This window comes from Conger conger, chromosome 10 (genome assembly GCF_963514075.1).
Source record: "Conger conger chromosome 10, fConCon1.1, whole genome shotgun sequence".
Classification (NCBI taxonomy): domain Eukaryota; kingdom Metazoa; phylum Chordata; class Actinopteri; order Anguilliformes; family Congridae; genus Conger; species Conger conger.
Genome location: NC_083769.1, coordinates 51790948 through 51817010, shown reverse-complemented (window position 1 = coordinate 51817010; position 26063 = coordinate 51790948).

The window sequence follows — 26063 nt, the reverse complement described above, 5'->3', positions numbered from 1 at the left end:
CGATTTCGGGATTGTTCGCGAGTCCGCGATATAGGGAGTGTTCGCGAGTCAGCGATTTCGCGAGTGTTCGTGAGTCCGCGATTTCGCGATTGTTCGCGAGTCCGCGATTTCGGAAGTGTTCGTTAGTCCGCGATTTCGCGAGTGTTCGCGAGTCCGCGATTTCGGGAGTTTTCGCGAGTCCGCGATTTCGGGAGTGTTCGCGAGTCCGCGATTTCGCGGGTTTTCGCGAGTCCGCTATTTCGCGAGTGTTCGCGAGTCCGTGATTTCGGGAGTGTTCGCGAGTCCGCGATTTCGCGAGTCCGCGATTTCGCGGGTGTTCGCGAGTCCGCCATTTCGGGAGTGTTCGTGAGTCGGCGAGTCCGCGATTTCGCGAGTCCGCGATTTCGGGAGTGTTCGCGAGTCCGCGATTTCGGGAGTTTTCGCGAGTCGGCGAGTCCGCGATTTCGCGAGTCCGCGATTTCGGGAGTGTTCGTGAGTCCGCGATTTCGGGAGTGTTCCCGAGTCAGCGATTTCGGGAGTGTTCGCGAGTCCGCGATTTCGCGAGTGTTCGCGAGTCCGCAATTTGGCGAGTGTTCGTGAGTCCGCGATTTCGCGAGTGTTCCCGAGTCCGCGATTTCGCGAGTGTTCGCGAGTCCGCGATTTCGCGAGTGTTCCCGAGTCCGCGATTTCGCGAGTGTTTGCGAGTCCGCGATTTCGCGAGTGTTTGCGAGTCCGCGATTTCGCGAGTGTTTGCGAGTCCGCGATTTCGCGAGTGTTCGCGAGTCCGCGATTTCGCGAGTGTTCGCGAGTCCGCGATTTCGCGAGTGTTCGCGAGTGCGCGATTTCGGGAGTGTTCGCGAGTCCGCGATTTCGCGAGTGTTCGCGAGTCCGCGATTTCGGGATTGTTCTCGAGTCCGCGATTTCGGGAGTGTTCGCGAGTCCGCGATTTCGCGGGTGTTCGCGAGTCCGCGATTTCGGGACTGTTCGCGAGTCCGCAATTTTGCGAGTGTTTGCGAGTACGCGAGTCCGCGATTTCGGGAGTCCGTGATTTCGGAAGTGTTCGCGAGTCCGCGATTTTGCGGGTGTTCGCGAGTCCGCGATTTCGGGAGTGTTCGCGAGTCCGCGATTTCGCGAGTGGTCGCGAGTCCGCGATTTCGGGATTGTTCGCGAGTCCGCGATATAGGGAGTGTTCGCGAGTCAGCGATTTCGCGAGTGTTCGTGAGTCCGCGATTTCGCGATTGTTCGCGAGTCCGCGATTTCGGAAGTGTTCGCGAGTCCGCGATTTCGCGAGTGTTCGCGAGTCCGCGATTTCGGGAGTTTTCGCGAGTCCGCGATTTCGGGAGTGTTCGCGAGTCCGCGATTTCGCGGGTTTTCGCGAGTCCGCTATTTCGCGAGTGTTCGCGAGTCCGTGATTTCGGGAGTGTTCGCGAGTCCGCGATTTCGCGAGTCCGCGATTTCGCGGGTGTTCGCGAGTCCGCCATTTCGGGAGTGTTCGTGAGTCGGCGAGTCCGCGATTTCGCGAGTCCGCGATTTCGGGAGTGTTCGCGAGTCCGCGATTTCGGGAGTTTTCGCGAGTCGGCGAGTCCGCGATTTCGCGAGTCCGCGATTTCGGGAGTGTTCGTGAGTCCGCGATTTCGGGAGTGTTCCCGAGTCCGCGATTTCGGGAGTGTTCCCGAGTCCGCGATTTCGCGAGTGTTCGCGAGTCCGCAATTTCGCGAGTGTTCGTGAGTCCGCGATTTCGCGAGTGTTCCCGAGTCCGCGATTTCGCGAGTGTTCGCGAGTCCGCGATTTCGCGAGTGTTCCCGAGTCCGCGATTTCGCGAGTGTTCGCGAGTCCGCGATATAGGGAGTGTTCGCGAGTCCGCGATTTCGCGAGTGTTCGCGAGTCCGCGATATAGGGAGTGTTCGCGAGTCCGCGATTTCGCGAGTGTTCGCGAGTCCGCGATTTCGCGAGTGTTCGCGAGTGTTCGCCAGTCCGCAATTTTGCGAGTGTTCGTGAGTCCGCGATTTCGGGATTGTTCGCGAGTCCGCGATATAGGGAGTGTTCGCGAGTCCGCGATTTCGCGAGTCCTCGATATAGGGAGTGTTCGCGAGTCCGCGATTTCGCGAGTGTTCGCGAGTCCGCGATTTCGCGATTGTTCCCGTGTACGCGATTTCGCGAGTGTTCGCGAGTCCGCGATTTCGCGGGTGTTCGCGAGTCCGCGATATCGGCAATGTTCGCGAGTCGGCGATTTCGCGAGTGTTTGCGAGTCCGCGATTTCGCGAGTGTTCGCGAGTCCGCGATTTCGCAAGTGTTCGCGAGTCCGCGATTTCGGGAGTGTTCGCGAGTCCGCGATTTCGCGATTGTTCGCGAGTCCGCGATTTCGCGAGTGTTCGCGAGTGCGCGATTTCGCGGGTGTTCGCGAGTCCGCGATTTCGCGAGTGTTCGCGAGTGTTCGCCAGTCCGCAATTTTGCGAGTGTTCGTGAGTCCGCGATTTCGGGATTGTTCGCGAGTCCGCGATATAGGGAGTGTTCGCGAGTCCGCGATTTCGCGAGTCCGCGATATAGGGAGTGTTCGCGAGTCCGCGATTTCGCGAGTGTTCGCGAGTCCGCGATTTCGCGATTGTTCCCGTGTACGCGATTTCGCGAGTGTTCGCGAGTCCGCGATTTCGCGGGTGTTCGCGAGTCCGCGATATCGGCAATGTTCGCGAGTCGGCGATTTCGCGAGTGTTTGCGAGTCCGCGATTTCGCGAGTGTTCGCGAGTCCGCGATTTCGCAAGTGTTCGCGAGTCCGCGATTTCGCGAGTGTTCGCGAGTGCGCGATTTCGGGAGTGTTCGCGATTCCGCGATTTCGCGATTGTTCGCGAGTCCGCGATTTCGGGATTGTTCGCGAGTCCGCGATTTCGCGAGTGTTCGCGAGTCCGCGATTTCGGGATTGTTCTCGAGTCCGCGATTTCGGGAGTGTTCGCGAGTCCGCGATTTCGCGGGTGTTCGCGAGTCCGCGATTTCGGGAGTGTTCGCGAGTCCGCGATTTCGCGAGTGGTCGCGAGTCCGCGATTTCGGGATTGTTCGCGAGTCCGCGATATAGGGAGTGTTCGCGAGTCAGCGATTTCGCGAGTGTTCGTGAGTCCGCGATTTCGCGATTGTTCGCGAGTCCGCGATTTCGGAAGTGTTCTCGAGTCCGCGATTTCGGGAGTGTTCGCGAGTCCACGATTTCGGGAGTTTTCGCGAGTCCGCGATTTCGCGATTGTTCGCGAGTCCGCTATTTCGCGAGTGTTCGCGAGTCCGTGATTTCGGGAGTGTTCGCGAGTCCGCGATTTCGCGAGTCCGCGATTTCGCGGGTGTTCGCGAGTCCGCCATTTCGGGAGTGTTCGTGAGTCGGCGATTTCGCGAGTGTTCCCGAGTCCGCGATTTCGCGAGTGTTCGCGAGTCCGCAATTTCGCGAGTGTTCGTGAGTCCGCGATTTCGCGAGTGTTCCCGAGTCCGCGATTTCGCGAGTGTTCGCGAGTCCGCGATTTCGCGAGTGTTCCCGAGTCCGCGATTTCGCGAGTGTTCCCGAGTCCGCGATTTCGCGAGTATTCCCGAGTCCGCGATTTCGCGAGTGTTCCCGAGTCTGCGATTTCGCGAGTGTTCGCGAGTCCGCGATTTCGCGAGTCCGCAATTTCGGGAGTGTTCGCGAGTCCGCGATTTCGCGAGTCCGTGATTTCGGGAGTGTTCGCGAGTCCGCGATTTCGCGGGTTTTCGCGAGTCCGCGATTTCGGGAGTGTTCGCGAGTTCGCGATTTCGCGAGTGTTCGCGAGTCCGCGATTTCGCTAGTCCGTGATTTCGGGAGTGTTCGCGAGTCCGCGATTTCGGGATTGTTCTCGAGTCCGCGATTTCGGGAGTGTTCGCGAGTCCGCGATTTCGCGAGTGTTCGCGAGTCCGCGATTTCGCGAGTCCGCGATTTCGCGAGTGTTCGCGAGTCCGCGATTTCGGAAGTGTTCGCGAGTCCGCGATTTCGCGGGTGTTCGCGAGTCCGCGATTTCGCGAGTGTTTGCGAGTCCGCGATTTCGCGATTTTTCGCGAGTCCGCGATTTCGCGAGTGTTCGCGAGTCCGCGATATAGGGAGTGTTCGCGAGTCCGCGATTTCGCGAGTGTTCGCGAGTCCGCGATTTCGCGAGTGTTCGCGAGTGTTCGCCAGTCCGCAATTTTGCGAGTGTTCGTGAGTCCGCGATTTCGGGATTGTTCGCGAGTCCGCGATATAGGGAGTGTTCGCGAGTCCGCGATTTCGCGAGTGTTCGTGAGTCCGCGATTTCGCGATTTTTCGCGAGTCCGCGATTTCGGAAGTGTTCGCGAGTCCGCGATTTGGCGAGTGTTCGCGAGTCCGTGATTTCGGGAGTGTTCGCGAGTCCGCGATTTCGCGGGTGTTCGCGAGTCCGCGTTTTCGGGAGTGTTCGCGAGTCCGCGATTTCGCGAGTGTTCGCGAGTCCGCGATTTCGCGAGTGTTCGCGAGTCCGCGATTTCGCGAGTGTTCGCGAGTCCGCGATTTCGCGAGTTTTCACAAGTCCGCTATTTCGCGGGTGTTCGCGAGTCCGCGATTTCGCGGGTGTTCGCGAATCCGCGATTTCGGGAGTGTTCGCGAGTCCGCGATTTCACGAGTCCGCGATTTCGGGAGTGTTCGCGAGTCCGCGATTTCGCGAGTCCGTGATTTCGGGAGTGTTCGCGAGTCCGCGATTTCGCGGGTGTTCGCGAGTCCGCGATTTCGGGAGTGTTCGCGAGTTCGCGATTTCGCGAGTGTTCGCGAGTCCGCGATTTCGCGAGTGTTCGCGAGTGTTCGCCAGTCCGCAATTTTGCGAGTGTTCGTGAGTCCGCGATTTCGGGAATGTTCGCGAGTCCGCGAATTCGCGAGTGTTCGCGAGTCCGCGATTTCGGGAGTGTTCGCGAGTCCGCGATTTCGCTAGTGTTCGCGAGTCCGCGATTTCGCGGGTGTTCGCGAGTCCGCGATTTCGCGGGTGTTCGCGAGTCCGCGATTTCGGGAATGTTCGCGAGTCCGCGATTTCGCGAGTGTTCGCGAGTCCGCGATTTCGGGAGTTTTCGCGAGTCCGCGATTTCGGGAGTGTTCGCGAGTCCGCGATTTCGCGAGTGTTCGCGAGTCGGCGATTTCGCGAGTGTTTGCGAGTCCGCGATTTCGCGAGTGTTTGCGAGTCCGCGATTTCGCGAGTGTTCGCGAGTCCGCGATTTCGCGAGTGTTCGCGAGTGCGCGATTTCGGGAGTGTTCGCGAGTCCGCGATTTCGCGATTGTTCGCGAGTCCGCGATTTCGCGAGTGTTCGCGAGTCCGCGATTTCGCGAGTCCGCGATTTCAGGATTGTTCTCGAGTCCGCGATTTCGGGAGTGTTCGCGAGTCCGCGATTTCGGGAGTGTTCGCGAGTCCGCGATTTCGCGAGTGTTCACAAGTCCGCGATTTCGCGGGTGTTCGCGAGTCCGCTATTTCGCGAGTGTTCGCGAGTCCGTGATTTCGGGAGTGTTCGCGAGTCCGCGATTTCGCGATTGTTCCCGAGTACGCGATTTCGCGAGTGTTCGCGAGTCCGCGATTTCGCGGGTGTTCGCGAGTCCGCGATTTCGGCAATGTTCGCGAGTCGGCGATTTCGCGAGTGTTTGCGAGTCCGCGATTTCGCGAGTGTTTGCGAGTCCGCGATTTCGCGAGTGTTCGCGAGTCCGCGATTTCGCGAGTGTTCGCGAGTGCGCGATTTCGGGAGTGTTCGCGAGTCCGCGATTTCGCGAGTGTTCGCGAGTCCGCGATTTCGGGATTGTTCTCGAGTCCGCGATTTCGGGAGTGTTCGCGAGTCCGCGATTTCGCGGGTGTTCGCGAGTCCGCGATTTCGGGACTGTTCGCGAGTCCGCAATTTTGCGAGTGTTTGCGAGTACGCGAGTCCGCGATTTCGGGAGTCCGTGATTTCGGAAGTGTTCGCGAGTCCGCGATTTTGCGGGTGTTCGCGAGTCCGCGATTTCGGGAGTGTTCGCGAGTCCGCGATTTCGCGAGTGGTCGCGAGTCCGCGATTTCGGGAGTGTTCGCGAGTCCGCGATATAGGGAGTGTTCGCGAGTCAGCGATTTCGCGAGTGTTCGTGAGTCCGCGATTTCGCGATTGTTCGCGAGTCCGCGATTTCGGAAGTGTTCGCCAGTCCGCGATTTCGCGAGTGTTCGCGAGTCCGCGATTTCGGGAGTTTTCGCGAGTCCGCGATTTCGGGAGTGTTCGCGAGTCCGCGATTTCGCGGGTTTTCGCGAGTCCGCTATTTCGCGAGTGTTCGCGAGTCCGTGATTTCGGGAGTGTTCGCGAGTCCGCGATTTCGCGAGTCCGCGATTTCGCGGGTGTTCGCGAGTCCGCCATTTCGGGAGTGTTCGTGAGTCGGCGAGTCCGCGATTTCGCGAGTCCGCGATTTCGGGAGTGTTCGCGAGTCCGCGATTTCGGGAGTTTTCGCGAGTCGGCGAGTCCGCGATTTCGCGAGTCCGCGATTTCGGGAGTGTTCGTGAGTCCGCGATTTCGGGAGTGTTCCCGAGTCCGCGATTTCGGGAGTGTTCCCGAGTCCGCGATTTCGCGAGTGTTCGCGAGTCCGCAATTTCGCGAGTGTTCGTGAGTCCGCGATTTCGCGAGTGTTCCCGAGTCCGCGATTTCGCGAGTGTTCGCGAGTCCGCGATTTCGCGAGTGTTCCCGAGTCCGCGATTTCGCGAGTGTTTGCGAGTCCGCGATTTCGCGAGTGTTTGCGAGTCCGCGATTTCGCGAGTGTTTGCGAGTCCGCGATTTCGCGAGTGTTTGCGAGTCCGCGATTTCGCGAGTGTTTGCGAGTCCGCGATTTCGCGAGTGTTCGCGAGTCCGCGATTTCGCGAGTGTTCGCGAGTGCGCGATTTCGGGAGTGTTCGCGAGTCCGCGATTTCGCGAGTGTTCGCGAGTCCGCGATTTCGGGATTGTTCTCGAGTCCGCGATTTCGGGAGTGTTCGCGAGTCAGCGATTTCGCGGGTGTTCGCGAGTCCGCGATTTCGGGACTGTTCGCGAGTCCGCAATTTTGCGAGTGTTTGCGAGTACGCGAGTCCGCGATTTCGGGAGTCCGTGATTTCGGAAGTGTTCGCGAGTCCGCGATTTTGCGGGTGTTCGCGAGTCCGCGATTTCGGGAGTGTTCGCGAGTCCGCGATTTCGCGAGTGGTCGCGAGTCCGCGATTTCGGGATTGTTCGCGAGTCCGCGATATAGGGAGTGTTCGCGAGTCAGCGATTTCGCGAGTGTTCGTGAGTCCGCGATTTCGCGATTGTTCGCGAGTCCGCGATTTCGGAAGTGTTCGCGAGTCCGTGATTTCGCGAGTGTTCGCGAGTCCGCGATTTCGGGAGTTTTCGCGAGTCCGCGATTTCGGGAGTGTTCGCGAGTCCGCGATTTCGCGGGTTTTCGCGAGTCCGCTATTTCGCGAGTGTTCGCGAGTCCGTGATTTCGGGAGTGTTCGCGAGTCCGCGATTTCGCGAGTCCGCGATTTCGCGGGTGTTCGCGAGTCCGCCATTTCGGGAGTGTTCGTGAGTCGGCGAGTCCGCGATTTCGCGAGTCCGCGATTTCGGGAGTGTTCGCGAGTCCGCGATTTCGGGAGTTTTCGCGAGTCGGCGAGTCCGCGTTTTCGCGAGTCCGCGATTTCGGGAGTGTTCGTGAGTCCGCGATTTCGGGAGTGTTCCCGAGTCCGCGATTTCGCGAGTGTTCCCGAGTCCGCGAGTGTTCGCGAGTCCGCGATTTCGCGAGTGTTCCCGAGTCCGCGATTTCGCGAGTGTTCCCGAGTCCGCGATTTCGCGAATATTCCCGAGTCCGCGATTTCGCGAGTGTTCCCGAGTCCGCGATTTCGCGAGTGTTCGCGAGTCCGCGATTTCGCGAGTGTTCGCCAGTCCGCGATTTCGCGTGAGTAGGCGAGTCTGCGATTTCGCGAGTGTTCGCGAGTCCGCGATTTCGCGAGTGTTCTCGAGTGCGTGAGTCGGCGAGTGTTCTCGAGTGCGTGAGTCGGCGAGTCCGCGATTTCGCGAGTGTTCGCGAGTCCGCGATTTCGCGAGTGTTCGCGAGTACGCGAGTCCGCGAGTGTTCGCGAGTCCGCGATTTCGCGAGTGTTTGCGAGTCCGCGATTTCGCGCGTGTTTGCGAGTCCGCGATTTCGCGCGTGTTCGCGAGTCCGTGATTTCGCGAGTGCGTGAGTCGGCGAGTGTTCTCTAGTGCGTGAGTCGGCGAGTCCGCGATTTCGCGAGTGTTCGCGAGTCAGCTATTTCGCGAGTGTTCGCGAGTCCGCGATTTCGCGAGTGTTCGCGAGTACGCGAGTGTTTGCGAGTACGCGAGTCCGCGAGTGTTTGCGAGTACGCGAGTCCGCGATTTCGTGAGTGTTCGCGAGTACGCGATTTTGCGAGTGTTCGCGAGTGCGTGATTTCGCGAGTGTTCGCGAGTCCGCGATTTCGCGAGTGTTCGCGAGTCCGCGATTTCGCGAGTGTTCGCGCGTCCGCGATTTCGCGAGTGTTCGCGCGTCCGCGATTTCGCGAGTGTTCGCGAGTCCGGGGTTTCGCGAGTGTTCGCGAGTCCGCGATTTCGCGAGTGTTTGCGAGTCCGCGATTTCGCGTTAGTAGGCGAGTCTGCGATTTCGCGAGTGTTCGCGAGTCCGTGATTTCGCGAGTGTTCGCGAGTCCGCGATTTCGCGAGTGTTCTCGAGTGCGTGAGTCGGCGAGTCCGCGATTTCGCGAGTGTTCTCGAGTGCTTGAGTAGGCGAGTCCGCGATTTCGCGAGTGATCGCGAGTCCGCTATTTCGCGAGTGTTCCCGAGTCCGCGATTTCGAGAGTCCGCGATTTCGCGAGCGTTCGCGAGTCCGCGAGTCCGCGATTTCGCGAGTGTTCGCGAGTCCGTGAGTCCGCGATTTCGCGAGTGTTCTCGAGTCCGCGATTTCGCGAGTCCGCGATTTCGCGAGTGTTCGCGAGTCCGCGAGTCCGCGATTTCGCGAGTGTTCTCGAGTGCGTGAGTAGGCGAGTCCGCGATTTCGCGAGTCCGCGACTTCGCGAGTGTTCCCCAGTCCGCGATTTCGCGAGTGTTCGCGAGTCCGCGATTTCGCGAGTGTTTCCGAGTCCGCGATTTCGCGAGTGTTTCCGAGTCCGCGATTTCGCGAGTGTTTCCGAGTCCGCGATTTCGCGAGTGTTCCCGAGTCCGCGATTTCGCGAGTGTTCCCGAGTCCGCGATTTCGCGAGTGTTCGCGAGTCCGCGATTTCGCGAGTGTTCCCGAGTCCGCGATTTCGCGAGTGTACCCGAGTTCGCGATTTCGCGAGTGTTCCCGAGTCCGCGAGAGTAGGCGAGTCCGCGATTTCGCGAGTGTTCACGAGTCCGCGATTTCGCGAGTGTAAATAAAAATGAAGAATGGAGTTACATTTTGCAAAATAAGTAAACAAGGGGGAGATGCACAATGTAGAAGTGCTGCCACCGTCAAATAAAACATCACTTGCATACACTCATGGTCCTCCGAGTCCATACTCTTATGAACAGGAGGTAGGTGTGGACAAAATATTGAGGACAAAGATAGAGAGATTTTTTCCAAACCCAGATCAGAGCCTGTTGAAGATGAGCTCACAATGCAAAATTGAGCCATGTCACGATGACCATTAACTCGTACTAAGACCCATTTCGGACAAATTATGCATTGCAAAGCAGGAAGTTGGATCTATAAATTATGCTAAGTTTTATAATCCAAGCATGTATACAAGCTCAGCATGGGTTGCAGGGTCTCACTGGGTAATCAGTGGGCAATATAATATCACACCAGAGATGGAAATAGCCTTTGGGTTATGGTAAATGGTTCACAATTTATATAGCGCCTGTATCCAAAGTCTGCTGTACAATTAATGCTTCTCATTAAACATTCACACACGAACAGCGATTGGCAGCCATGCAAGGCACCAAACAGCTTGTCGGGAGCAATTGGGGGCTAGGCGTCTTGCTAAGGGACACTTCGACATACCCAGGGCGGAACTGTGAACCGGCAACCCTCCGACTGCCAGATGACTGCTCTTCCCGTCTGAATCCATTCAAAAAAGTAAGTGGAGCATCAATCCAGATAATGGTGTCTTCATTCATTAGGCACTTGATGAGGATTTCTGGAGGAAAGATCAAGACAAGTTCAGCATTACAGAACAGCAGGAAAAATCATCATGGGTGGCTGTCTTGTGGTTATAATTCTGCATTTCAACAAAATGAGTAAGTTATTTACAATTAATATGAAAGAACCTAATAGCTATTAGATGAAGGACAGTTGCTAAAGCATACAAAATAAGCAATGGTTTGAAAGACTGTTGATTTGGTCATTGAGAATTATACCTGTATTCCATTTTCACAAATCAAGTTCAGCCAAAATAAATAAATATGAAAATAATGGAGTTACATTTTGCCAAATTAGGGGGGAAAGCACAATGTAGAAGTGCTGCCACCTTCAAACAAAATGCCACTTTCATACCTGCATTCAAATTAGAACAGAAGACAAACCTGTCTGGTCTAGTCACTGCTGGTTTACTTTGTGGAGCGCACAGCTCCTGGCCCTGTCCTCAGGTGAGGGCTGCTGCTGCTAGCTGCAGCTACTGAAGGGACCAGGCTGGGCTGATGAGCTGCAGCTACTGAAGGGACCAGGCTTGGTTCACCAGCTGCAGCTACTGAACAGACCCAGCTGGGTTCATCAGCTGCAGCTACTGAAGGGACCAGGCTGGGTTCATCAGCTGCAGCTTCTGAAGGGGCACAGGCTGGATTGATCAGCTCTTCTCCTCCTCGGCTGTAAAAGTTAATTCTACTGAAGCTGGGGAGAACTCCTTACCATCTTTGGAGATCAGCCCCTGATGTTCTTGTCTACTGGTACCATGGCAGATATTGGGAGTTTGTACACTGGAAGGGGTTAGAGGAGCTTGGGCAGGACCATGTAATAACAGCACCAGGCCTTGGCTTTCACAGGGACACCACCCTTCTCCACACTCTGTACCAAATCATGTGTGATGTGTTGTCCTCTTCACACTCATTGTAACAGTGAGCAGCCAACTCTTCCTAGACTGCTTTTCTGTTCAAAGTGGAATGCACTCTCCAACCACCTCATACCAAATGTAGTCACGTACCTTGCTGTTGCTTCTCAGTATCAGCATCCTCTGCCTGCTGGGCCCGAAGGTCACTCTTGCTCAGGTAATGAACTGTCCAGGTGCTCAAGCATCCATCGCTCCTCTGTCACTGACTGCAGTGAAGGTATTACCATCCATGAAGGTTCAAGGTGCTGGCTGCCGCACCTTTGAGGTAGATGTAGGTCCTCTGCTAGGTCTTTCTGCAGAGTCCACAAGGATGCAGATTGCACCTAAAATGGACACTGCAGCCAGGAATATGTCCACCCCCAGCCTCTGGTAGTGCAGTTAGGCACTGTAACCCTCACCCTGAACTTCTATTTACTTTCTATTTACTTTCTATTTACTTTCTATTTACTTTCTATTTTATCTTGAAATTGAATGAAAAGAATAATTTGTATAGTTTTAGAATAATCATTAATTTAATTTAATTTTGATTAATTCAGAATGAGCGGTACAGTGTGAGACTGACCTACCAAACAGCAGAGGTTAGGGGTAAACATTTATGGGCTGCAGTGTCCATCACAGCTGCACCTACATCCCTGCGGACTCTGCAGAAAGACCAAGCAGAGGACCAACAACTCCAAGGTGTAGCAATCACCAGCATGAACTTACATGGACAGCATGATCATTCCTATACAGTCAATGACAGGATAGATGGATGCTTGAGGACCTGGACAGAACCATTACCTGAGCAAGAATGACCTTCCAGCCCAGCAGGTCAGGGAGGCTGGCACTGAAGAGAGCCAAGGGTAAGGTGGGTGACAGCACTTGGTTTAAAGCAGCAGGAGCAGATCCCAGCTCAACAGAAGCCAGAGGAGGTGCTAAGACTGGTCACCCTGTGATACAATGTGTGAAGAGGACAAGAGACTATAGATGACCAGATGCACAAGGTGGAGAAGGCTGGTGCCCCTGTGAAAAGGCCTGGTGCCATCAGCACATGGTCAAACCCATGCTCCTGTAACCCCCACTGGTGTACAAAGCCCTTGCATCTACAGTGGAACTAATCAACAGGAACATCAGCAGTGACCTCTGGAGAGTTGGGAGCTCCCTCCCCAAAGCTTCAGCAGAACAAACCATCTCTCAGACTCAAGCTCTTCTCTGCCTTTGATCCAGTCATGCTTCTCATGCGCGAGTAATTGAGATATTAAAAGCTGCTTTTCACCATCATCTCCAAATGAAGCTCTAGTGATGATCCTAGGAGCTCCTGCCTACTGGAGCAGAGGAAGGAGGTGGAGCCTAAGGTCTGGGAGATGACAGAGGTGATCGGTCCCTCAGAGACCGACCATCCCTGGCAATGCTGATGTGGAAGAGCACTCCCCTGGGTTCTGTGTCGCTCACTCATCCTCCAGTCACTACAGGCAGGTCAACCTCAAGGAGCCAGCACATCCCAAGACAGCTTTTACTTTTGGCTGTGTGCTGTGGGCTTTCATAGATCAACTTCATGCTTGAGCACTGCCAAGGGTGTCCCGTCAACCCCCTTTCTCCACAGGGGTGAAGGTGAGCCTGGAGGACCACAAGGGAGGTGAGGCGGGTCTACAGCTCACCCTACCTAAAATTAACCATATCGTGCAGGGCGAGTCCAAGACACTGAAAGCATTTGAGCTTTGTTGATGCAGGTGGATTCATGGGATGTGTGCCAGGTGCATCAATAAGCAGTTTTGTCTTCGTAATGTAGTTGGGTTAGGGTTAGACCTGCGTTACACAAAACCACTTCAATAACCAAAACCTGAAATAAGATCCAGTACAGCCAGAGATTATGCATAAAGTAGGAAGTTGGATAATAACTTTAGCTTAATTTATAGATCTAAGCATGTATACAAGCTCAATGCTTGTTACAGGGTCTCGCCAGGTAATCAATGGCCAAATCAAACTAGAGATGGAAATGGTTCTTGGGCTATAAGTCTCTTATACAATCCCTCAGATGGTCCAACGTTATCTCCACCTGCAGGGGAGACCGAAACAAGCAGGGCAGCACAAAGTCCCACAATGCACAAGCAGAAACACTGGGGCACAACACCCTCCTCTTAAACCATGGAAAAGGTTGTAGAGGGGCCAGTATCATTCCTGTCTGTCGAGCTGAGTCGGGCCTTCATGGACTAGCCCTAACCCTTCAGGAACTAACCGTAACCCTTCAGGGACAGTTTGAGCTCAGTCGCACTGTAGATTCATGACTCTGTTGGCATTCAATCAAGTCTTAGTTCACAAAAGTAAGAGGAGTGTCAATCCAGATAATGGTGTCTTCATTCATTAGGCACTTGCTGAGGATTTCTGGTGGAAAGACCAAGACAACTTCAGCATTACAGAACAGCAGGAAAAATCATCATGGGTGGCTGTCTTGTGGTTATAATTCTGCATTTTAACAAAATGAGTAAGTTATTTACAATTAATATGAAAGAACCTAAGAGCTATTAGATGAAGGACAGTTGCTAAAGCATACAAGATAACCAATGTTTTGAAAGACTGTTGATTTGGTCATTGAGAATTACACTGGTATTCCATTTTCACAAATCAGGTTCAGCCAAAATAAATATGAAAATAATGGAGTTACATTTTGCCAAATTAGGGGGAGAAGCACAATGTAGAAGTGCTGCCACCTTCAAACAAAATGCCACTTTCATACACGCATTCAAATTAGAACAGAAGACAAACCTGTCTGGTCTAGTCACTGCTGGTTTACTTTGTGGAGCGCACAGCTCCTGGCCCTGTCCTCAGGTGAGGGCTGCTGCTGCTAGCTGCAGCTACTGAAGGGACCAGGCTGGGCTGATGAGCTGCAGCTACTGAAGGGACCAGGCTTGGTTCACCAGCTGCAACTACTGAAGGGACCAGGCTGGGTTGATCAGCTCTACTCCTCCTCAGCTGCAAGCTAATTCTACTGAAGCTGGGGAGAGCGCCTTACCATCTTTGGAGATCAGCCCCTGATGTTCTTGTCTACTGGTACCACGGCAGATATTGGGAGTTTGTACACTGGAAGGGGTTAGAGGAGCTCGGGCAGGACCATGTAATAACAGCACCAGGCCTTGGCTTTCACAGGGACACCACCCTTCCCCACACTCTGTACCAAATCATGTGTGATGTGTTGTCCTCTTCACACTCATTGTAACAGTGAGCAGCCAACTCTTCCTAGACTGGCTTTTCAGTTCAAAGTGGAATGCACTCTCGAGCCACCTCATACCAAATGTAGTCATGCACCTTGCTGTTGCTTCTCAGGATCAGCATCATCAGCCTGCTGGGCCTGAAGGTCACTCTTGCTCAGGTAATGATCTGTCCAGGTGCTCAAGCATCCATCTCTCCTGTGTCACTGACTGCAGTGAAGGTAATACCATCCATGAAGGTTCAAGGTGCTGGCTGCCACACCTTTGAGGTAATTGTAGGTCCTCTGCTTGGTCTTTCTGCAGAGTCCACAGGGATGGAGATGGCAGCTAAAATGGACACTGCAGCCAGAAACATGTCCACCCCCAGCCTCTGGTAGTGCAGTTAGGCACTGTAACCCTCACCCTGAACTATTATTTCTATTCATTTAAGTCCATTTATTGTTTCTATTTACATCTATTTTTTTCTATTTACATCCATTTTTTCTATTTACATCCATTTACATATATTTTTTTCCATTTACATCCATTTTGTATTTTGAAATTTAATAGAAATTAATTTCTATAATTTTAGAATAATTATTTTTATTTTATTTTGATGAATTCAGAATGAGCGCTACAGTGTGAGACTGACCTACCAAACAGCAGAGGTTAGGGGTAAACATTTATGGGCTGCGCAGTGTCCATCACAGCTGCACCTACACCCCTGCTGACTCTGCAGAAAGACCAAGCAGAGGACCAACAACTCCAAGGTGCAGCAATCACCAGCATGAACTTACATGGACGGCATGACCATTCCTACAGTCAATGACAGGAGAGATGGATGCTTGAGGCCCTGGACAGAACCATTACCTGAGCAAGAATGACCTTCCAGCCCAGCAGGTCAGGGAGGCTGGCACTGAAGAGAGCCAAGGGTAAGGTGGGTGACAGCACTTGGTTTAAAGCAGCCGGAGCAGATCGCAGCTCAACAGAAGCCAGAGGAGGTGGTAAGACTGTTCACACTGACACAGAGAGATAGAGAGAACCAAGGCTATCCATAACTTCTCTAACTGGATCTCTACGAGTTACAAAAGGACCGGCAGTAAAGTCCAGGGGCAGGTCATCACCATTCACTGTCTCATATGTGGGCTATGTAGCCATTTCATGAGAATGCACAACAACTATCTGAAATACAATGACGAATGTCCCTGTTCGGGCGCCAATCTATAACGGTTGCTTTGTCCTGAGACTAAAACCATTAATGATATTAATAACAATGAGAAGGACGTGCTCATGCAAAACAAAAAGTAGCTGTATACATTTATACAGTTCAAGGCAATGGCAGACAGAATCACTCCCCCAGGTTAAAGGCCAAAAAACCTGACAGTTAAGATTCCCGGCCCCCCGCCGAAAAGTTCATACAAAAACCAAAAAGATGCAATAGTCCACAGTCCGCAGGGTAAAAAGAAAACGGTTAGATCTCACCCCTGCTTGGTTTGGAAGTCCATAATTTCAGTTCTTATAATCCATGGTATCCAAAGAAAAAGAAATCTTTTAAATCCAAATGGGCCTTTGAACCATTGGGAAAAGGAAAGACAATCAGTCCAACAAAGCCATCATTTTCCTTGTTTCCTAAAGTGATCCCCAACAGTCCTAACTAGGCCTTAGCCCCACAACCATTTTCCCTCACACCACCAAACATTACTCCCTTTGTTCTCCTTAGCACCTCCCCTTCCTGTCTCTAGCACACCCCCTTCCTGACTCCTGGTGGTGAGAAAAGGTATAGCTACAAAGAGATACGGAAGGGTTTACAGGCCCTGCTAACTGATGGAACCCTATTCCTGAACAGGGTTACAAACACACACTCCTTTATCCCCCACTGGTGTACAAACACACACTCCTTTAACCCCCACTGGTGTACAAACCCACACTCCTTTAACCGCCACTGGTGTACAAACCCACACTCCTTTAACCCCCACTGGTGTACAAACCCACACTCCTTTAACCCCCACTGGTGTACAAACACACACTCCTTTAACCCCCACTGGTGTACAAACCCACACTCCTTTAACCCCCACTGGTGTACAAACACACACTCTTTTAACCCCCACTGGTGTACAAACACACACTCTTTTAACCCCCACTGGTGTACAAACACACACTCTTTTAACCCCCACTGGTGTACAAACACACACTCCTTTAACCCTCACTGGTGTACAAACACACACTCTTTTAACCCCCACTGGTGTACAAACACACACTCTTTTAACCCCCACTGGTGTACAAACACACACTCCTTTAACCCCCACTGGTGTACAAACCCACACCCCTTTAACCCCCACTGGTGTACAAAGCCCTTGCATCAACAGCGGAACCAACAGACAGGAACATCAGTGGGTACTTTAGGGTGAAAAAGGCATTGGTTGCAGACCACTTCCTTTGAGTGCAAGCCTTCCTCGCTGCTGACTCCATGGTGATCCATCTATCAGGGGACACAAGCAGAGAATATTATAAGCACAAAAAGGGAGAACCTTTCAATTATGAAATGGCAGTTGCCTGTTGCATTCTGGGTTCTGGGTAAACATCACAAATCACAATAAACCTCTTCACATTTGTACCATTTATAACAAGTATAAACTTGACTTCAACAGTTCTTGGTCACTTGGCACAACCATGAAACCGCAAAAAGCAGGTAAATTAATTAAATTTATCAAACCAGTTACTGAACCCTAACCATGTCAATTCTCATGGGGTCACTGTAGGCACTGGATATTCACAATTGCCCATCTAATAATGGAGTAAAGCATCAGTTGTTACCCTTATAAAAGCAATTGGGAAATTGTGCCAATAAAGCTCATTAACCATTTCATGTGGCAGGTTACAAAATGGTTCAAGAACATTTTTGGAACATGACATGTTAACAAAGATGGAATATTATGACTCCAATCTGTAGAACCATGTCAGGACATTGTTGATGGCAGAATGGCTCAAGAATGTTCCAGTAAAGTTACACCTTAGACATTAAAGTTTTCCATTCAGTAATGCAATGGTAGAGGGGCTAAACAAATTTTCAAGTGGACCTTCTTGGAAGTTAATGACCTATAGCACCACTCAAAACATAAGACCTTTTCCTGGCTTTTTTGATAGTTTAATTTCCACTGTACAGATTCTCAGCTTTTATTAAACCATGTTTAGTTTGCCTAAAAGCTAAATAGTATCTACCACCACATCAAGCTTGGCCTTGAAAAGCCCCAGTGTTTCTGCCTCTACTACATGTACTGGCACACTACTCCACACATTGTCCACCCCCATGGATACATGTTTCTGCCTCTACTACATGTACTGGCACACTACTCCACACATTGTCCACCCCCATGGATACATGTTTCTGCCTCTACTACTGGCACACTACTCCACACATTGTCCACCCCCATGGATACATGTTTCTGCCTCTACTACATGTACTGGCACACTACTCCACACATTGTCCACCCCCATGGATACATGTTTCTGCCTCTACTACATGTACTGGCACACTACTCCACACATTGTCTCCTCCCCCCTCCCCCCTCCCCCGGATACAAATTGCTTTATGTTACATTCCTTTTCTAGGCTATATTGCTGTGTGGGGTGGGGGTGGAAGAATTTGACCCCTGCACTTCTAAATTAATTCCAGCACCCTATTACAGTGTATGTGATGATCACATCTGCTATATTATGACTGCAGAATGTTATTACAGCTATCCTGCAGTTAATTACACCGAGAGGGCAAAACATAAAATTTGGGACATATATGCCACACTGCCACTCAGCAATACTGTTACTTAGCAACCAAGAAAATACTACCACAATTTTAGCAAAACCGTTCCATTAAAAAAAGCATTCATTTAAAGTTTGCCTTGTTGTTCATGATATCCCCCTCTCCCCCCAATTTATTCATTTATTTTTTAAGAAATAGTCACCATTGTATGAACAGATTATGGAATGAGAACCTGTGGTATATTGGGGATATTGGCGCAGCTAGGGGGTGTAAAGGCACTCTGCATCACGTCGTGCATAGCTGTGCCAATATCCACAATATACCACAGGTTCTCGTTCCAAAACCCTTAAATATCCTACCAGCTGTATTTTGTTTCTTCCTTTGCACATTTTTCAAATAAACTCAGATCGAAGGATGAAAAACTTGATTACATCTAATAATGCATAGTAGTACTGTCCACTGTAGGCATACAATGAAGACCCTGTCCAATATCCTCTTATATTTAAAGTGTCCAGCCACAAGACAAATATGTATAGGCTAACCTACATTTTATGAATTTATGAACAGAAAAAATGATTTCACTTATATACATTTCTAAAGGGAGACCCCCAAGTCGACTCAACTGCCAGCCCATTAAGCAGACAAGGGTCAAAATGCAAATAAGCAAATTATTTAACCTTGACAGGGTATAAAATCTTGCAATGTGCAGATATTGTAGTGTTTCAGATTACAATTATTTAATTAATAGAGGGACATCAGTCATTTGGCTGTCCCAGAAACATACAACTAATCTGGTTAATATTTGGTTAAATTGAATCTGTGGTCGCTGCACAGGTAACAATTCACAGTACAGCAATTAATTGGCCAGTCAAACACATTTTTAATATTATGTAAAATCTGTGGAAACCGCACAACTTGCTAGCAGTGTGTAATTTGACCACGCAGCATCTTCCTAAAAATGTAATTCACATTAGAATGTAAATACATTGGTTTGGTTTTGGGAACGATGCGTCAAGAGGCAATCTCCCGCCAATCCCATTAAAGCGAATTAAAATACTTTCCAAAATAATGCTCAAAATCGAGAACAAAGAGCTCCGAAGCGCTCCAGTCAGACCACGCGTGCAAGGAGGAAGCATCTGCGTTTAACGACTTAAACCGTTAATCGTATAAACCAATTTCGTGCAAACTGATCGAATATGATACTTAAATATAGGGTACGCAATAATTAGTGTATCAAGCTTTCTAGTGTAGTTGTAGGCTACATAGTGACACGGTTTCGGAGTTGCGTTTTGCTAGCACACGAAAGAAGAAGCTTACATTTAATAGCCCACATTTAACGCGTGTTGTCAAAATGTATAGTGGAATCAGGTGATTTGCGACACTTTGGTAGAATTACCAAGAGACCACCAAAAAGTAGTTACTCTCCAATTATGTATACGAGAATGTATTTTTATAAGTTCTCGGATCTCTGAAATATTTCTATATTTATGTGTTGTAAAGTATACTTGTTTATTAACTAACCAATGCCACTTCTGTCAGGCTGATTGCATGTTCAGGTAAAATGGGACAACTTCATTTTCAGTTTAATAATTTTAAACATAGTAAATTATAGCTTATAGGGCTGAACAGAGTAAAATAGGGAATCAGGTTGTATAAATACAAAAGATTACAATAGAATGTGCATAATTTATTAAATTGCGATCTTTTGGAACCTATTAACACTTAGTATCCCAATTTACCTTAAATTCTTGTGCCGTTTTACCAAACACCTTTTGATGAAATGGAACCGTGCTTCAAACGCTTATTCACAAAAAACCCATGTGTATTCTGCAAATTTGTCTAGAAATTAAGACTTCTTAAAACGCTTCAAAACATTGCTGCAAATTGTTTTTTGGGTTAACACCCTTATTATGAGGCGGCACGGATGGTGCAGTGGGTAGCACTGCCGCCTCACACGCGGAGGCCAGCCGTGTGTAGGTGTAGAGCCCTACGATGGTCACTACGGCTCGAATCCGCACTTTGGCAAACCATGACATAAATAATGGAAACTATTTCCTTGTAGAATTGTCCCATAATCATGTTTGTTGTGTCATTAGATCCCCAGCTCCATTTCACTGTGGATAGGAAATCCTTTCTGCCATCATTCTACTTAATAGTTATCTGAAATACAATTAAGGTATTTGGCTTTGTCCCCCACTGTTCACTCTGAACAATATGGGATATGCAATTTGTTTTAAGTACATTGTTTTTAATGGCTGTTATTGTAACTGTAAATGTTTTTAATTTTTTAATTTTATTGTTTCAAATTGTTAAAATGAAGGAGGGAACTCTCTTCCCACGTACCTGTTGGTTCTTTTTGGGTTTGCATGAGACAACATTGCTTCAGCATACTTTTCACACATCCACTCACTCACACGACTGATGCAACTGACTTTCACACTACACATTTTTGTTAACTGGTTATTTCAAATAAATTTGACCTTGTTTTTTAAATGCGTCAGTGTGCGTCTCCCTCTTTGTCACGGCCAATGAGCCAGGTTGTGACAGATAATGAAGTACATAATTTAATATCTTCTAATCCTGACAAACTTTACATTCAAATTAATAATATCAAGCAGGAACAACAATATTTACAACTTGTCTACTATCCATGCACACAGATACAGACAATTGCCAAAATATCCACTCACTGAGAACTTTATTAGGAACACCTGTACACCTACTTAGATGTAGAACTGACATTACATCACTACTGACATTAGATCAATTATTGCAATTTATTACATACACAAAAAAAATTACAATGTTATATACAGTGCCATCTGTAATGTTTAGGACAAAGACATTTTTTTATTTGGCTCTGTTCTCCACAATTTTAGATTTGTAATCAAAAATGCATATTCTCAGCAAATATTGAAGGGCATGTTTACAGACTTTGGTTTCACCATATTGAAATTACAGTGTGTTTTATATATAGTAACAAACATATTTTCCTAGACTTTTTCTTGCCTTTGGTTTGTATTATTGTCATTAAACATGAGGGCCAGAGTTGTTCCAATGAATGTCAAGGAAGCCATTATGAGAGTGAAAAATTTAAATAAAAAGTCTGTAATGTCTGTTTTGTTATGCCAAACCTTAGGTGTAACAAAATCAACTGTTTGGAACAGCATTAAGGAGAGAGAACATGTAATGGGGCATAGGGCATGGCAAGCCAAGTAAGACCTCTACAGCTGATAGCTGAAGAATTCTCATCATAATGAAGAAAAATCCCCAAACATGTGTCCAACCGATCAGAAACACCCTTCAGGAGGCAGGCGTGGATGTGTCAGAGACTACTGTCCACAGAAGACCACAGTCATGTCTCAGTGGGTCACAGACTTCAACCAGTCATGCATACAGAAAATATGCAGTAAACATGACTGTAATTTACATCACATAAATATGTCCCTGAAATGGGGGATTATGTATAAAAAGTGCTGTCTACATGGTGAAACCAGAATGCATAAAAATACCCTTTAATAAAATATGAGAACTTGCACTTTGAATCGTTTGTTTATGAATATAAAATTGTGGTGTACTGAGCTAAATTAATGTTTTTTTCCCAAGCATTACAGAGGGCATTGCATATTACAATTCTTATGAACATATAAACACAACAACAGCAACAAAAATATCAATGAACAACTATATATTGTTTGTAACAATATTAGCATGGTGGATATGCATAGGTATTAAAGGAGACTGGGCTTGGGACTGGGGCAGTTGGAATAGCCAGGGCAGGAGGGAAGGTGAAGGCTGGGTCTCCTGAAGTACTGGTATTGTTCCGATTTTGCCGAGGACTTCACAGACCTCTTTGGAAGTACATCTGCAGCCTACCTGGGAGAAAATATACACGCCTCCACATGCTGATCACCTGGAGATATCAAAGTAACATTAGTTATGAAATGTATGAAAGTAACCAAGAGACCTGTACTAATTATACTGTGTGCCTCATTATACTGTAATGCCTGGCATTACAGTCATTATTGTACTAAACAAAGAAAAAACAGAACAATAAGTATATGTATTTACTGTACATTCATATAATTGAAGGTAACATGGGTGTAAATATTGTATAATATAATTATTCTGGAGACTGCTCTATTATTGAAGTACTTAGCTGGGCAACTACATAATATGGGCAAGTTGACAACAACAACAACAACAACAATAATAATATATTAATGGAAAATAAAGGAACATATACCAAGATGTCTGAATGACAGTAAGTTAGGCCTATGTCAATAAACAATTGGCAGTGAAATAAGAGCAACAATAATACATTTTATGTCTAAACCTTCACGAATCAAACGTGTATACAAATTGTCAATACTATTAATGACGGTGATATTTTAAAACCGTAATGTGATAGCATGTTAATGTAGCTGGCTACGACGTTGAGAAACAGACATGCAGAGACATTATCCCGTTTACCTGTAATTTTCCCACACAAGAAAACGAACAATTGGAACATTCAAAATAACAATAATACATCGGGAATACCTCAACAACATAAATATCATTCGAGGACCCGTTAATAGTAAAATAATTATCTAGATAAGACTTACCAAAAGGAGCCCATGGAAATGATTCGCGCCAGGCGATTTCGAATAGTTAAGGAATCCGCGCTGTAAGGACGTCATTCGTTTATCTCGGAACAGCGCCGCGATATCAACGTGCGGCCAAGAATATATCGCATCCGAAGTGATAAGAACTTCCGTTGAGAATGACTGGGAAAAGTTCGCGGCGGCAGGTCCTGGGTTCGAATCCCCGTCAGCCGGGACCTCTCTGAGTGGAGTTTCTGCATGTTCTCCTCGTGTTTGTGTGGGTTTCCTCCCACACCAGTATTGCCCGTGGGTATGAGTGTGTCTGTGCTGGGATGGACTGGCGACCTGTCCAGGGTGTATTCCTGCCTTTTGCCCAATGTATGCATAGCACAATTGAACATATTGAACAATTGTACTATATTTTTAAAAAATTAAACCGAAAATGAATGTCCCAATTTACCTTAGAAGTTGTCCCATTTTAGCCTGACAGAAGTGGCCTTGGTTAGTTCCTAAACAAGTATACTTTACAACATTATAGGCTCCAGCCCCCCTGCGACCCTGTTCGGGATAAGCGGGTTAAGATGGATGGATCCTGATCATGCAAAAGTGAAATTAGATAGGTCACAGCGCCAAGCGTCCTTCAACGTTTTTCCACACTTCCTGGTTACCACATACCAATGAGAAGGATTGCTTCATGTTGGTGTTGTAGCGATTAAGACATTCAGTGATTGGCTGCTAATATTTACAGGGCACAGTGCCTCAAAACTTATGTCCCATTTTACATAATGTCCTGACATCACCCTATGAACCGATAATACGGTACGCAGTCAATTAGCCTACAGCTGGAGATCCAGGCATAGGCTACACGTGTTCCTCTCATCGCCACACAGTTAATCAACGACAATAATAAATGACGCCATTATATTAGCAAATGGCGCTTGCTGTGATGAGCCCATTACTTTGGCATACCGGGGGAAAGACAAGTATTCACAAGCCTACCTTAACTGTGCGGTTTCACTGGCATTCCGAGGGCTTAGCGCGCCTTCTTCCTGAACAGGCATTTGCTAAAGAGCCCAAAAAAACCAAGTAAAAGCAAGTAATTTCCCCATCTACAAGTCAAAAAAGTAGCATAATTTGGTGTGAAGCCCAGGACTCTGTTAACTCTAACCAAATATCCCTTGTGCGAACACCGTTGATGATATATATAATATAATAGTTCTATAATAAGGGCTATAACAGTTCTCTGGGTCAGCTATTTCTAACGCGATTGGTTGTTGGGTTGGTTGCTGAGTTGATTGCGCTATGTCCGGTCACATTTCACGTGAGAAACTTGAACATTGGCTGTGTGTCAAATTGCACACTCGTGTAGCTACCTGTGCATTGGTGTTCTTACATGCTTAACGTACAAGTGCGCCAACAAGTAACCTAGTTAGAATGCGAAAACCGTTAATTTGAGACGCACTTGTACTATCACGCCATGACCGTAATGTGACACGCATTCAACCAGCAGCAGCAGCGACTGACATCTGGTGTGACAGTTAGAGCTAGCTGTTTTATTGCAGAAACACATTGCGTATTTGTGATACTTACCTGGCAGGGGAGATACCGTGAGATACCGTGATCATGTGTTCCTTTCTTGCTGTGCATTTTGCTCTGGTTTCTTTTCAGCTCAGTTAGTCCTGTTGCCCACCACTGGCTCAGTGGTGGACAGGGGGCCACTGAGCTGTTTAGTTGCTTTCTAAGAGCATTTTGTTCTTTTGTCATTTTCTGTTCTTTTTCTTAGTCCATTCTCCTCCCCTCCCCGTTTTCCTCCTTTTTTCTGGACGGGCTGCAAGGCTTGGGTTCAGTACGTGGCTTGACCGCGGCTGGCTCGACCTTGTAGCCCAGCGGAACACCCCGGAAACCCAGATCAGTTGCACATAGCTGCACTGATCAGGAGCCAGAGCCTGCTGCCTGGAGGAGCCCGCAGCCAGGGCCTTCTGCCTGGAGGAGCCCGGAGCCAGGGCCTGCTGCCTGCTGCCTGGGGGAGCCCGGAGCCGAGGCCTGCGGCCTGGAGGAGCCCGGAGCCGAGGCCTGCGGCCTGGAGGAGCCCGGAGCCGAGGCCTGCGGCCTGGAGGAGCCCGGAGCCAGGGACTGCGGCCTGCTGCCTGCAGGAGCCCGGAGCCAGGGCCTGCTGCCTGGAGGAGGCCGCAGCCAGGGCCTGCTGCCTGGAGGAGCCCGGAGCCAGGGACTGCGGCCTGCTGCCTGCAGGAGCCCGGAGCCAGGGCCTGCTGCCTGGAGGAGGCCGCAGCCAGGGCCTGCTGCCTGGAGGAGCCCGCAGCCAGGGCCTGCTGCCTGGAGGAGCCCGGAGCCAAGGCCTGCGTTTACAAGAGTGTAGAATCCCCTTTTAAACAGATTACATAGATTATCAGAATGAATGGGCCATAGGGGATTCGGTGTGGTCGGGTTCGAGTGTGGCACGTGCAGATGGGGTGGCAATATTAATCAAGAATAAGTCAAGACAACCCGGAAAAAAGTGGTGGAGGCAGGAAGGATTTTAGCAGTTGAACCTGTTTATAACAATTTTCACTTCAAGGTTATTAATGTTTATGCACCCGCAAACCAAAATGAGTGCACAGCCTTTTTCCCCAAGCTGCGTCCAATCCTTTTGGGAAACCTCCCCGTCGTGATGGCAGGGGACTTCAACTGTGCCCTGAGGGATGAGGATCGGAGCCGGCCGTGGAGGGACCGCTCGAGTCGGGAGCTGGTGCCACGCTACACGTGGGTGAGTTCCTGTGGCAAATCCTTTTCCCGGATAGACCTCCTCCTTCTGAGCCATCAGATACAATCACAGAACATCACAGCACAAACAGTCTTCTTTTCAGATCACAAAGCACTCACCATCCAGATTACAACACCAGCACAAACACACAGGGGGAGAGGAATCTGGATACTAAACACATCACTACTAGAGGACAAAGCAATAAAACAGGCATACATCAATAGACTACAAGAATGGGCATCACTCAAGGAACTCTTCACGTCACCCGTAGAATGGTGGGAAATGGTCAAGACACGCACTAAGGGTTACTTCATCACGACAGGACGCAGGCAGGCACAGAAAAGGAGGGAACAAACAAAAAAATTGCACAGCACACACGATTAGCAGCACTACAGGCACAGGGATTCCAGGTCGCACAAGAAATCACACAGGCCAAACACAACCTCTCAGCACTCTATAGACAGGAACAGGAAAAAATTTGACATCAAAGCAGAGTTCAACACCTAGAACAAAATGAAAAATGCACCCGTTACTTTTTTAGGAAGATCAAGAACAAAAAGAATCACATACAGATATTACTGGACAACATCATCACGGGTGAACAGAATATACACAACCACATCAGGGCATTCTACACTGATCTGTATAGCACAAAGCACATGGATGAGCACATGGTGGACACATACCTACAGGACATCCCAGCTATAGCACCCCGGGCAGGAGAAGGAGAGGAGGAGGAGAGTCTGTCCATGGAGGAGCTCATCCACGTGGTGAAAGGCCTGAACACCAGTAAAACCCCGGGTCCCGACGGGC